Source organism: Salmo salar, chromosome 07, assembly GCF_965601325.2.
Source record: "Salmo salar chromosome 07, fSalSal1, whole genome shotgun sequence".
Classification (NCBI taxonomy): Eukaryota; Metazoa; Chordata; class Actinopteri; order Salmoniformes; family Salmonidae; genus Salmo; species Salmo salar.
Window position 1 is genome coordinate 9,618,744 of NC_138297.1, and position 14,082 is coordinate 9,632,825.

Below are 14,082 nucleotides of genomic sequence, written 5' to 3' on the forward strand. Positions count from 1 at the left end.
TGTATTGTCGACAGCACCTCCTGTAGGGTTTTGGCTGTATTGTCGACAGCACCTCATGTAGGGTTTTAGCTGTATTGTCGACAGCACATCCTGTAGGGTTTTGGCTGTATTGTTGACAGCACCTCCTGTAGGGTTTTGGCTGTATTGTCGACAGCACCTCCTGTAGGTTTTTGGCTGTATTGTCGACCAAACCTCCTGTAGGGTTTTGGTTTTTACCCCGTTTGCTTTTTCTTCTTCATCCATTCTTCCCCCTTGACCAGATGACTGCCCCCTCCCCCTCGTTCTCAGGGTCCTTTAACATTGCCCCCCCTCCCCCACCCCACTTCCTCCCCTCCCTCCATTTGTCCTCTCATCCCTGCTATGTTAGATGCACTGGTTTTCGTAATTGACTGGCAATCAGGTCAGATGATGTTGTTGTCAAATTAATACTGGCTATTGAAGTGAAATGATGTTTAGTAAAAGGGTTAAAATTACACATTTTGTATCTGGACTGGACACAGGTTTTTGGGAGTCGTAAAGCCTGAGTCACCATAATGGCAGCAGAAATGAACTAGTGACAGGGAAAAGGGTTAAAAGGACATTATGTACCTGGACCAGATGCTGGCCACATAGAGGTCATAAACCCTAGAGGCATTCACATTGCTAAGTTATACAGGGTATTCTGAAAGAATTCAGACCCATTGACTTTTTCCCCATTTTCTTACGTTACAGCCTTATTCTAAAATTGATTTAAATAAAACACATTCCTCATAAATCTACACACAATACCCCATTATGACAAAGTGAAAACAGTTCAATTTTTTTCCACATTAATTAAAAATAAAAACAGTAATACCTCATTTACAGAAGTATTCAGACCCTTTGTTATGAGACTCGAAATTGAGCTCAGCTGCATCCTTTTTCCATTAATCATCCTTGAGATGTTTCTACAACTTGATTGGAGTCCACCTGTGGTAAATTCAATTGATTGGACATGATTTGGAAAGGCACACACCTGTCTATATAAGGTCCCACAGTTGACAGTGCACGTCAGAGTAAAAACCAAGCCATGAGGTCGAAGGAATTGTGCGTAGCGCTCTGAGACAGAATTGTGTCGAGACCCAGATCTGAGGAAGGATGCAAAGAAATATCTGCAGCATTGAAGGTCCCCAAGAACACAGTGGCCTCCATCATTCTTAAATGGAAGAAGTTTGGAACCAACAAGACTCTTCCTAGAGCTGGCCGCCCGGGCAAACTGGGCAATCGGGGGAAAAGGGCCTTGGTCAGGGAGGTGACTAAGAACCCGATGGTCACTCGGACAGGGCTCCAGAGTTCCTTCCAGAAGAACAACCGTCTCTGGAGCACTCCACCAATCAGGCCTTTACGGTAGAGTGGCCAGACGGAAGCCACTCCTCAGTAAAGGTACATGACAGACTGCTTGGAGTTTACCAAAAGGCACCTAAAGACTCTCAGACCATGAGAAACAAGATTCTCTGGTCTGTTGAAACCAAGATTTAACTATTTGTCCTGAATGCCAAGCGTCACGTCTTGAGGGAACCTGGCACCATCCCTACGGTGAAGCATGGTGTTGGCAGCATCATGCAGTGGGGATGTTTTTCAGCGGCAGGAAGACTAATCAAGATAGAGGTAAAGACGAACGGATTAAAGTACAGTGAGATCCTTGATGAAAACCTGCTCCAGAGCGCTCAGTACCTCAGACTGGGGAGAAGGTTTACCTTCCAACCGGACAACGTCCCTAAGCACACAGCCAAGACAACGCAAGAGTGACTTAGAGACAAGTTTGTGAATGTCCTTGAGTGGCCGGGCCAGAGCCCGGACATGAACCGGATCGAACATCTCTGGCGAAACCTCAAAAAGGCTGTGCAGCGACGCTCCCCATCCAACCTGATAGAGCTTGAGAGGATCTGCAGATAAGAATGGGAGACACTCCCCAAATACAGGCGTGCCAAGCTTGTAGCTTCATACCCAAGAAGACTCAAGTCTGTAATCGCTGCCAAAGGTGCTTCAACAAAGTACTGAGTAAATGGTCAAATAACTTAAAGTTGAAGTCAGAAGTTTGCATACACTTAGGTTGGAGTCATTAAAACTTGTTTTTCAACCACTCCTCAAATGTCTTGTTAACAAACTATAGTTTTGGCAAGTCAGTTAGGACATCTACTTTGTGCATGACACAAGTAATTTTTCCAACAATTGTTTACAGACACAGTGAATTAAAAGTTAAATATCTATCACAATTCCAGTGGGTCAGAAGTTTACATACACTAAGTTGACTGTGCCTTTAAACAGCTTGAAAAATTCCAAAAAATGATGTCATGGCTTTAGAAGCTTCTGATAGGCTAATTGACATCATTTGAGTCAATTGGAGGTCTACATGTGGATGTATTTCAAGGCCTACCTTCAAACTCAGTGCTTCTTTGCTTGACATCATGGGAAAATCTAAAGAAATCAGCCAAGACCTCAGAAAAAACATTGTAGACCTCCACAAGTTTGGTTCATCCTTGGGAGCAATTTCCAAACGCCTGAAGGAACCACGTTCATCTGTACAACCAATAGTACGCGCCATGGGACCACGCAGCCGTCATACCGCTCAGGAAGGAGATGCGTTCTGTCTCCAAGAGATGAGCGTACTTTGGTGCAAAAAGTGCAAATCAATCCAAGAACAACAGCAAAGGGGCCTTGAAGATGCTGGAGCTAACAGGTACAAAAGTATCTATATCCACAGTAAAACAAATCCTATATCGACACAAACTGAAAGGCCGCTCAGCAAGGATGAAGCCACTGCTCCATAACCACCATAAAAAAGCCAGACTACGGTTTGCAACTGCACATGGGGACAAAGATAGTACTTTTTGGAGAAATGTCCTCTGGTCTGATGAAACAAAAATAGAACTGTTTGGCCATAATGACCGTCGTTATGTTTGGAGGAGGGGGATGCTTGCAAGCCGAAGAACACCATCCCAACCGTGAAGCACGGGGGTGGGAGCATCATGTTGTGGGAGAGCTTTGCTGCAGGAGGGACTGGTGCACTTCACAAAATAGATGGCATCATGAGGCAGGAACATTATGTGGATATATTGAAGCAACATCTCAAGACATCAGTCAGGAAGTTAAAGCTTGGTCGCAAATGCGTCTTCCAAATGGACAATGACCCCAAGCATACTTGCAAAGTTGTGGCAAAATGGCTTAAGGACAACAAAGTCAAGGTATTGGAGTGGACACCACAAAAACCTGACCTCAATCCCATAGAAAATTTGTGGGCAGAACTGAAAAAGCGTGTGCAAGCAAGGAGGCCTACGAACCTGACTCATTTACACCAGCTCTGTCAGGAGGAATGGGCCAAAATTCACCATATTTATTGTAGGAAGCTTGTGGAAGGCTACCCAAAACGTTTGACCCAAGTTAAACAATTTAAAGGCAATGCTACCAAATACTAATTGAGTGTATGTAAACTTCTGACCCACTGACAATGTGATGAAAGAAATAAAAGCTGAAATAAATAATTCTCTCTACTATTATTCTGACATTTCACATTCTTAAAATGAAGTGGTGATCCTAACTGACCTAAGACAGGGATTTTTTACTAGAATTAAATGTCAGGAATTGTGAAAAACTGAGTTTAAATGTATTTGGCTAAGGTGTATGTAAACTTCTGACTTCTACTGTAAATGTAATATTTCTGCTTTTTATTTTAAATACATTACTAAAAACCAAAGAATGCAAAAGTGTGCAAAGCTGTCATCAAGGCAAAGGGTGGCTATTTGAAGAATCTCAAATATAAAATATATTTTGATTTGTTTAGCAATTATTTGGTTACTACAGTCGGAATAGAGTAGGTGTTCTAAAACTTTTGACCGGTAGTGTATGTAAATGTAATCTTTCTGTTTTTTATTTATTAAAACCTGTTTTTACTTTGTCATCATGGGGTATTGTGTATTGATTGATGAGGAAAGAAGACAATTTAATCAATTTTACATTAAGGCTGTAACGTAACAAAATGTGCAAAAAGTCAAGGGGTCTGAATACTTTTCCCAATGCCTTGCATGCATTGGTCTGTTACCATGGAGCAAAAAAATTCACATCCGATCCAATAATTCCAGGGAGAAAAGAGAAGGATCGGAGAAGATAGGGAGCGTGAGAAAGAGTGATGTCAGAGCTGCATCCTACAAAACTCAAGAGACACTGAGGGTGAGACGGGGGAGGAGGGGAAATGATGGTGGGCTGGAGAGAGAGATATGTATAGAGAGAGAGAGTAGAGCAAAAGAGGACAGGAAAAGGAGACGTCACAGATCCAGTAAATATCACCAGGTCATTGGCTCGCTCAGGGCAAAACAAGGCGAACTTCAAACTCTTACATTCCAGATAGTGACAGAGCTTTGTCAGTCACCACCATTCTGACTTTGACTGGTCACTGTCTCGGGGGCCATGACATCACTCCCAAAGCATGTGGGTCAATGAGGACCATGCACATTCATCATGCTCTGACTAAGCTTTGTGGCACCATTTCCTTTGTTTTGGACCAATTGTATGTTCCGTGCGAGTGTCTGAGCCCAGCTCAGGGTGTGTGTGTGTGTGTGTGTGTGTGTGTGTGTGTGTGTGTGTGTGTGTGTGTGCGTGCGGGCGTGTGTGCATTTATGTTGTATGCCTTCAATATTTCTTACTGTATGATGTGGCAACTGTACATGGCAGCTCATTATAACTCTACATGGCAACTCATGGTAACTTTACATGGCAGCTCAGGTTAAATTTACATGGCAACTTTTACATGGCAACTCATGGTAACTGTACATGGCAACTCATGGTAACTTTACATGGCAGCTCATGGCAACTGTACATGGCAGCTCATTATAACTCTACATGGCAACTCATGGTAACTTTACATGGCAGCTCATGTTAACTTTACATGGCAACTCATGGCAACTTAACATGGCAGAATGCTTTTTAAATAGGTTTTTATTTAACCTTTATTTAACTAAATCAGTTAAGAACACATTTTTATTTTACGACGATGGCCTAACCCCGGACAATGCTGGGCCGATAGGGCGGCACATAATGGGAGAGATTAACAGATTAATAGACATAGAGGAGAGTAAGACAGAGAGAGACAGTAAGACAGAGAGAGACAGTAAGACATAGAGGACAGTAAGACAGAGAGAGGCAGTAAGACAGAGAGAGACAGTAAGACAGAGAGAGGCAGCAGGAATGAAGAATGAATAGAGAGTGACAGATGGACTAAAAGAGAGGGACAAGGGGAGAGAGGAGTGTTGGAGGAGAGACAATGGGGGAGAGAGGAGTACAGGAGGAGAGACAAGGGGAGAGAGAGGAGTACAGGAGGAGAGACAATGGGAGAGAGAGGAGTGCAGGAGGAAAGACAATGGGAGAGAGAGGAGTACAGGAGGAGAGACAAGGGGAGAGAGAGGAGTACAGGAGGAGAGACAATGGGAGAGAGAGGAGTGCAGGAGGAAAGACAATGGGAGAGAGAGGAGTGCAGGAGGAGGGACAAGGGGAGAGAGAGGAGTGCAGGAGGAGGGACAAGGGGAGAGAGAAGAGTCCAGGAGGAGAGACAATGGGAGAGAGAGGAGTACAGGAGGAGAGACAATGGGAGAGAGAGGAGTGCAGGAGGAGGGACAAGGGGAGAGAGAGGAGTGCAGGAGGAGGGACAATGGGAGAGAGAGGAGTCCAGGAGGATAGACAATGGGAGAGAGAGGAGTGCAGGAGGAGGGACAAGGGGAGAGAGAGGAGTGCAGGAGGAGGGACAATGGGAGAGAGAGGAGTGCAGGAGGAGGGACAAGGGGAGAGAGAGGAGTGCAGGAGGAGAGACAATGGGAGAGAGAGGAGTGCAGGAGGAGGGACAAGGGGAGAGAGAGGAGTCCAGGAGGAGAGACAATGGGAGAGAGAGGAGTGCAGGAGGAGGGACAAGGGGAGAGAGAGGAGTGCAGGAGGAGGGACAAGGGGAGAGAGAGGAGTCCAGGAGAAGAGACAAGGGGAGAGAGAGGAGTACAGGAGGAGAGAGGGACAAGGGGAGAGAAAGAGGAGTGTAGGAGGAGAGAGGGAGAGCAGAAGAGAGAGGGAGAGTGGAGGACAGAGTGACACAGGGACAGAGTACGAGAGAGAGAGACACAGGGACAGAGGGAGAGAGAGAGAGAGAGACACAGGGACAGAGGGAGGGAGAGAGAGACACTGACAAAGGAGAGAGAGAGAGAGAGAGAGAGAGAGAGAGAGAGAGAGAGAGAGAGAGAGAGAGAGAGAGAGAGAGAGAGAGAGAGAGAGAGAGAGAGAGAGAGAGAGAGAGAGAGAGAGAGAGAGAGAGAGAGAGAGAGAGAGAGAGAGAGAGAGAGAGAGAGAGAGAGAGAGAGAGACAGACAGGGACACAGGGAGAAGAGTCCCCTAAGCAAGCTGGTCCTGTGGCTCTGTTCACAAACAGACTTCACAGCGCTCCAGCACAGCAACACAATTAGACCGAACCAAATCATGAGAAAGCAAAAAGATAATTATGTCGTGACGTTGTATTAGTTAATGTGACGACTGTTGCTCATCGAATGATTAACGGTTTATAATTGCGTGATTAAATGAATCAAGCAATTATTAACTCATAAACCTGGGGCACCATGGGAAAATTAGTTTTATTGAGTTTCTATTTCCCAAATTAACTCAAAGAATATCAGAATATTGATTTTACAACAGTCGCTAATTAATCAATTTCCTCTACAGTCTCATTCTGAACGTCGCATAATCCGGGAATCTGCACGGACCCGGGTCCCACCAATGAGTTTACCACACCAATCTTAGTTGATTATTTATTTACTAGAAAGCTAAAATGATGATAAAAGATACACATACACAAAAACACAGTCTAGGCTATTGATTAGAACTTAGTAGAACGGGCCAACACACTATGAGGCGTGTTACGCAAAATGGGGATTTAAAAGAGAGAGAAAAGAGAAAGTACACGAGAGAAATATACATTTGGGTGCATTTGTCAGCTATGCTTATTTTAACCCTAGCCTTGCCCCGAACTGCCGCTCTTATGGGTCAGATGGACAGACAGCTCTGTAGCTCAGAGCTCACAGCGTAGGAATGAAACAGTGTAGATACCACGATTCAATGGAGAGTGGAGGCTGGGTGGTTCGGCTTGAATTCACCCGCTTAGACACAGCTACTCATCCGTAGCTCGTGTAGAAAAAGATTTCTTTGTCTTCAACCTTGTGTGGCGTTGTGGAGTTCGTTGATCTTTTAGACCTTGCTGCAGCTTGGGTCACTTAGTCCGATCTGTTCATCCTTAACCCCATGTCTTATACCCTCGGGTCAGAAGTGGGCGTAACCGCCTTTAGGGCAATTCTCTGGACGTACCAAGTTAAGAGGCAAGGTCTAGATTTTACCTAAATCCAATTTTAGACAACTAATTTCATATTTCATCTTTACCAAAACATTCTCTTTGATTTGGACATTTTCCACACAACGTACAATGTATAAACATCAGGCATATACTGGGAAAACTCTTAAAGGTACAATGTTTTTGTAATAACATCATCTATTAACCTTTAATAACAAGACAAAAATGACACACATTTTCATATTATATCTATCGTCATGACCACCATTGTTCCAAAGTCCCTTTATTGCATGTTTAATGTTCTGAGGCCAGTTCTCCATAGTGAGGACAAAGGAATTTGCCTGTGGCCTAAGACTATTATGGGCGTGAGGGGTCATAAAACCCCCACATCTTCAGACCCCTAGATCTCTCCTCCTCTGTTGGGGGTGAGAGATAATCTGTAGGGTTGTGGTCTCCTGTAACCTGACCGGATCAGGACAGTCATGACAATTACTTGACACATTGGAAAGAATTAACAAAAAAACTGAGCAAACTAGATGCTATTTGGCCCTAAACAGAGAGTATATCGTAGCAGAATACCTGATCACTGTGACTGACCCAAAATTATGGAAATCTTTGACTATGTACAAACTCAGTGAGCATAGCCTTGCTATTGAGAAAGGTCGCCGTAGGCAGACCTGACTCTTTTTACATTTTTAATTTATTTCACCTTTATTTAACCAGGTAGGCTAGTTGAGAACAAGTTCTCATTTGCAACTGCGACCTGGCCAAGATAAAGCATAGCAATTCGACACATACAACAACACAGAGTTACACATGGAATAAACAAAACATACAGTCAATAATACAGTAGCACAAAAGAAAACAAATGAGTGCAAATTAGGTAAGATAACGGAGTTAAGGCAATAAATAGGCCATGGTGGCGAAGTAATTAAAATATAGTAATTAAACACTGGAATGGTAGATGTGCAGAATATGAATGTGCAAGTAGAGATACTGGGGTGCAAAGGAGCAAGATAAATAAATACAGTATGGGGATGAGGTAGATAGATGGGCTGTTTACAGATGGGCTATGTACAGGTGCAGTGATCTGTGAGCTGCTCTGACAGCTGGTGCTTAAAGCTAGTGAGGGAGATATGAGTCTCCAGCTTCAGTGATTTTTGCAGTTCGTTCCAGTCATTGGCAGCAGAGAACTGGAAGGAAAGGCGACCAAAGGAGGAATTGGCTTTGGGGGTGACCAGTGAGATATACCTGCTGGAGCGCGTGCTACGAGTGGGTGCTGCTATGGTGATCAGTGAGCTGAGAGAAGGCGGGGCTTTACCTAGCAGAGACTTGTAGATAACCTGTAGCCAGTGGGTTTGGCGACGAGAAGACAGGCTTCTCAAGAGAAGACAGGCTATGTGCACACTGCCCACAAAATGAGGTGGAAACTGAGCTGCACTTCCTAACCTCCTGCCCAATGTATGACCATATTAGAGACACATATTTCCCTCAGATTACACAGACCCACAAAGAATTCTAAAACAAACCCAATTTTGATAAACTCACATATCTACTGGGTGAAATACCACAGTGTGGCATCACAGCAGCAAGATGTGTGACCTTTTGCCACAAGAAAAGGGCAACCAGTGAAGAACAAACACCATTGTAAATACAACCCATATTTATGTTTATTTATTTTCCCTTTCATTACCACACTGTATATAGACATAATATGACATTTGAAATGTCTTTTTTTGAAAAACCTATATGAATGTAATGTTTACTGTTCATTTGTATTATTTTTTCCACTTTTGTTTATTATTCAGTTGCTTTGGCAATGTAAACACATGTTTTCCATGCCAATAAATCCCTTAAATTGAAGTGAGAGAGAGTCAGAGAGAGTGAATGAGGGAGGGAGTGAGAGAGAGTGAATGAGGGAGAGCGAGAGAGAGAATAAGGAAGAGAGAGAGTGAATGAGGGAGAGCGAGAGAGAGAATAAGGAAGAGAGATAGAGTGAATGAGGGAGAGAGAGAGACAGGTGCAGAGAGAGTGAATGAGGTGGAGAGAGAGAGAGAGGCACAGGGATAGAGAGAGTGAATCAGGTGGAGAGAGAGAGAGAGAGACACACACAGGGATAGAGATAGTGAATGAGGTGGAGCGAGAGAGAGACACAGGGATAGAGTGAATGAGGTGGAGAGAGAGAGACACAGGGATAGAGTGAATGAGGTGGAGAGAGAGAGAGACAGGGATAGAGTGAATGAGGTGGAGAGAGAGAGAGAGACACAGGGGCAGAGAGAGTGAATGAGGTAGAAAGAAAGAGACACAGGGATAGAGAATGAATGAGGTAGAGAGAGAGAGAGAGAGAGAGAGAGAGAGAGAGAGAGAGAGAGAGAGAGAGAGAGACCGGGATAGAGAGAGTGAATGAGGTGGAGAGAGAGAGCACACACAGAGGCAGAGAGAGTGAATGAGGTGGAGAGAGAGAGAGACACACAGGGGCAGAGAGAGAGAGAGAGTGAATGCCCTCTAAAGAGAATGCCTGAGAATGATAGGTATGCGATTGGAAGTGACCAGCCCACCACCAGCTGTGCGTGTCGTGTTGTGCGAGACAGTGAATGGCACACACACTCATACACAAAGTATCCAATTGTCATACTTGAGTAAAAGTAAAGATAGCTTAATAGAAAATGACTCAAGTAAAAGTGAAAGTCAGCCAGTTAAATACTACTTGAGTAAAAGTCTAAAAGTATTTGGTTTTAAATATAATGAATTATCAAAAGTAAAAGTATAAATCATTTAAAATTCTTTATATAAAAAAATCAGACCGCACCAAATTATATTTATATTTTTTATTTACGGATAGCCAGGGGCACACTCCAACATGCAGACATAATTTGCATACGAAGCATTTGTGTTTAGTGAGTCCTCCAGATCAGAGGCAGTAGGGATGACCAGTGATGTTCTCTGTTTAGTGAGTCCTCCAGATCAGAGGCAGTAGGGATGACCAGGGATGTTCTCTGTTTAGTGAGTCCTCCAGATCAGAGGCAGTAGGGATGACCAGGGATGTTCTCTGTTTAGTGAGTCCACCAGATCAGAGGCAGTAGGGATGACCAGGGATGTTCTCTGTTTAGTGAGTCCTCCAGATCAGAGACAGTAGGGATGACCAGGGATGTTCTCTGTTTAGTGAGTCCTCCAGATCAGAGGCAGTAGGGATGACCAGGGATGTTCTCTGTTTAGTGAGTCCTCCAGATCAGAGGCAGTAGGGATGACCAGGGATGTTCTCTGTTTAGTGAGTCCTCCAGATCAGAGACAGTAGGGATGACCAGGGATGTTCTCTGTTTAGTGAGTCCACCAGATCAGAGGCAGTAGGGATGACCAGGGATGTTCTCTGTTTAGTGAGTCTACCCGATCAGAGGCAGTAGGGATGACCAGGGATGTTCTCTGTTTAGTGAGTCCTCCAGATCAGAGGCAGTAGGGATGACCAGGGATGTTCTCTGTTTAGTGAGTCCACCAGATCAGAGGCAGTAGGGATGACCAGGGATGTTCTCTGTTTAGTGAGTCCTCCAGATCATAGGCAGTAGGGATGACCAGGGATGTTCTCTGTTTAGTGAGTCCTCCAGATCAGAGGCAGTAGGGATGACCAGAGATGTTCTCTGTTTAGTGAGTCCTCCAGATCAGAGGCAGTAGGGATGACCAGGGATGTTCTCTGTTTAGTGAGTCCTCCAGATCATAGGCAGTAGGGATGACCAGGGATGTTCTCTGTTTAGTGAGTCCTCCAGATCAGAGGCAGTAGGGATGACCAGGGATGTTTTCTGTTTAGTGAGTCCTCCAGATCATAGGCAGTAGGGATGACCAGGGATGTTCTCTGTTTAGTGAGTCCTCCAGATCAGAGGCAGTAGGGATGACCAGGGATGTTCTCTGTTTAGTGAGTCCTCCAGATCAGAGGCAGTAGGGATGACCAGGGATGTTTTCTGTTTAGTGAGTCCTCCAGATCATAGGCAGTAGGGATGACCAGGGATGTTCTCTGTTTAGTGAGTCCTACAGATCAGAGGCAGTAGGGATGACCAGGGATGTTCTCTGTTTAGTGAGTCCTCCAGATCAGAGGCAGTAGGGAAGACCAGGGATGTTTTCTGTTTAGTGAGTCCTCCAGATCAGAGGCAGTAGGGATGACCAGGGATGTTTTCTGTCTAGTGAGTCCTCCAGATCAGAGGCAGTAGGGATGACCAGGGATGTTCTCTGTTTAGTGAGTCCTCCAGATCAGAGGCAGTAGGGCTGACCAGGGATGTTTTCTGTCTAGTGAGTCCTCCAGATCAGAGGCAGTAGGGATGACCAGGGATGTTCTCTGTTTAGTGAGTCCACCAGATCAGAGGCAGTAGGGATGACCAGGGATGTTCTCTGTTTAGTGAGTCCTCCAGATCAGAGGCAGTAGGGCTGACCAGGGATGTTCTCTGTTTAGTGAGTCCTCCAGATCATAGGCAGTAGGGATGACCAGGGATGTTCTCTGTTTAGTGAGTCCTCCAGATCAGAGGCAGTAGGGATGACCAGGGATGTTCTCTGTTTAGTGAGTCCTCCAGATCAGAGACAGTAGGGATGACCAGGGATGTTCTCTGTTTAGCGAGTCCTCCAGATCAGAGGCAGTAGGGATGACCAGGGATGTTCTCTGTTTAGTGAGTCCACCAGATCAGAGACAGTAGGGATGACCAGGGATGTTCTCTTGATAAGTGTGTGAATTGGACCATTTTCCTGTCCTGCTAAGCATTCAAAATGTAACTTAAGTAGTACTTTCACATATTTTTATTTAAGGACTTTACACTACAAACACACCACACACGCAGCACACACACACACACACACACACACACACACACACACACACACACACACACACACACACACACACACACACACACACACACACACACACACACACACACACACACACACACACACACACACACACACACACACACACACACTGTAAGGAGCCTGTTGCACATTAACACAGCAGTGATCCAGAAACCGAAGAGGCCTTGGTCACGCTCTGGTATTCATGAACCAAGGGTTCCTCACACCTCCAATCACACTTATTCTGAATATCCATGAAGAGTTTCCAAACACTGTGACCTACTGTGACCTTCAAGTAAAAATCAGCCGATTTGTCGTGGATAGGATCTTTCAAGTTAACACAAAATGAGACATACTAGATCATACGTTTCACCATTTTTTAAATTAGTTGTAAGCTTTGCACCTCTTCTGTCTGCTGTATCTAAACTCAGCAAAAAAAGATACGTCCCTTTTTCAGGACCCTGTCTTTCAAAGATAATTTGTAAATATCCAAATAACTTCACAGATCCTCATGCTTATTCAATGAACCATAAACAATTAATGAACATGCACCTGTGGAACGATCGTTAAGACACTAACAGCTTACAGACAGTAGGCAATTAAGGTCACAGTTATGAAAACTTAGAACACTAAAGAGTATTTTCTACTGACTCTGAAAAACACCAAAAGAAATGTGCCCAGGGTCCCTGCTCATCTGCGTGAATGTGCCTTAGGCATGCTGCAAGGAGGCATGAGGACTGCAGATGTGGCCAGGGCAATAAATTGCAATGTCCGTACTGTGAGATGCCTAAGACAGCGCTACAGGGAGACAGGACAGACAGCTGATCGTCCTCGCAGTGGCAGACCACGTATAACAACACCTGCACAGGATCGGTACATCCGAACATCACACCTGCAGGACAGGTACAGGATGGCAACAACAACTGTCTGAGTTACACCAGGAACGCACAATCCCTCCATCAGTGCTCAGACTGCCCGCAGTAGGCTGAGAGAGGCTGGACTGAGGGCTTGTAGGCCTGTTGTAAGGCAGGTCCTCACCAGACATCACCAGCAACAACGTTGCCTATGGAAACAAACCCACCGTCGCTGGACCAGACAGGACTGGCAAAAAGTGCTCTTCACTGACGAGTCGCGGTTTTGTCTCACCAGGGGTGATGGTCGGATTTGCGTTTATCGTCGAAGGAATGAGCGTTACACTGAGGTCTGTACTCTGGAGTGGGATCGATTTGGAGGTGGAGGGTCCGTCATGGTCTGGGGCGGTGTGTCACAGCATCATCGGACTGAGCTTGTTGTCATTGCAGGCAATCTCAACGCTGTGTGTTACAGGGAAGACATCCTCCTCCCTCATGTGGTACCCTTCCTGCAGGCTCATCCTGACATGACCCTCCAGCATGACAATGCCCCCAGCCATACTGCTTGTTCTGTGCGTGATTTCCTGCAAGACAGGAATGTCAGTGTTCTGCTATGGCCAGTGAAGAGCCCGGATCTCAATCCCATTGAGCACGTCTGGGACCTGTTGGATTGGAGGGTGAGGGCTTGGACATTCCCCCCCAGAAATGTCCAGGAACTTGCAGGTGCCTTGGTGGAAGAGTGGGGTAACATCTCACAGCAAGAACTGGCAAATCTGGTGCAGTCCATGAGGAGGAGATGCACTGCACTACTTAATGCAGCTGGTGGCCACACCAAATACTGACTGTTACTTTTGACCCCCCCCCCCCCCTTTGTTCAGGGACACAATTTTCCATTTCTGTTAGTCACATGTCTGTGGAACTTGTTCATTTTAGGTCTCAGTTGTTGATTCTTGTTATGTTCATACAAATATTTACACGTTAAGTTTGCTGAAAATAAACGCAGTTGACAGTGAAAGGACGTTTAGTTCAATTTTATTTTTTTATAACTATCTATCAATTGATTTCCATTTCTATCAA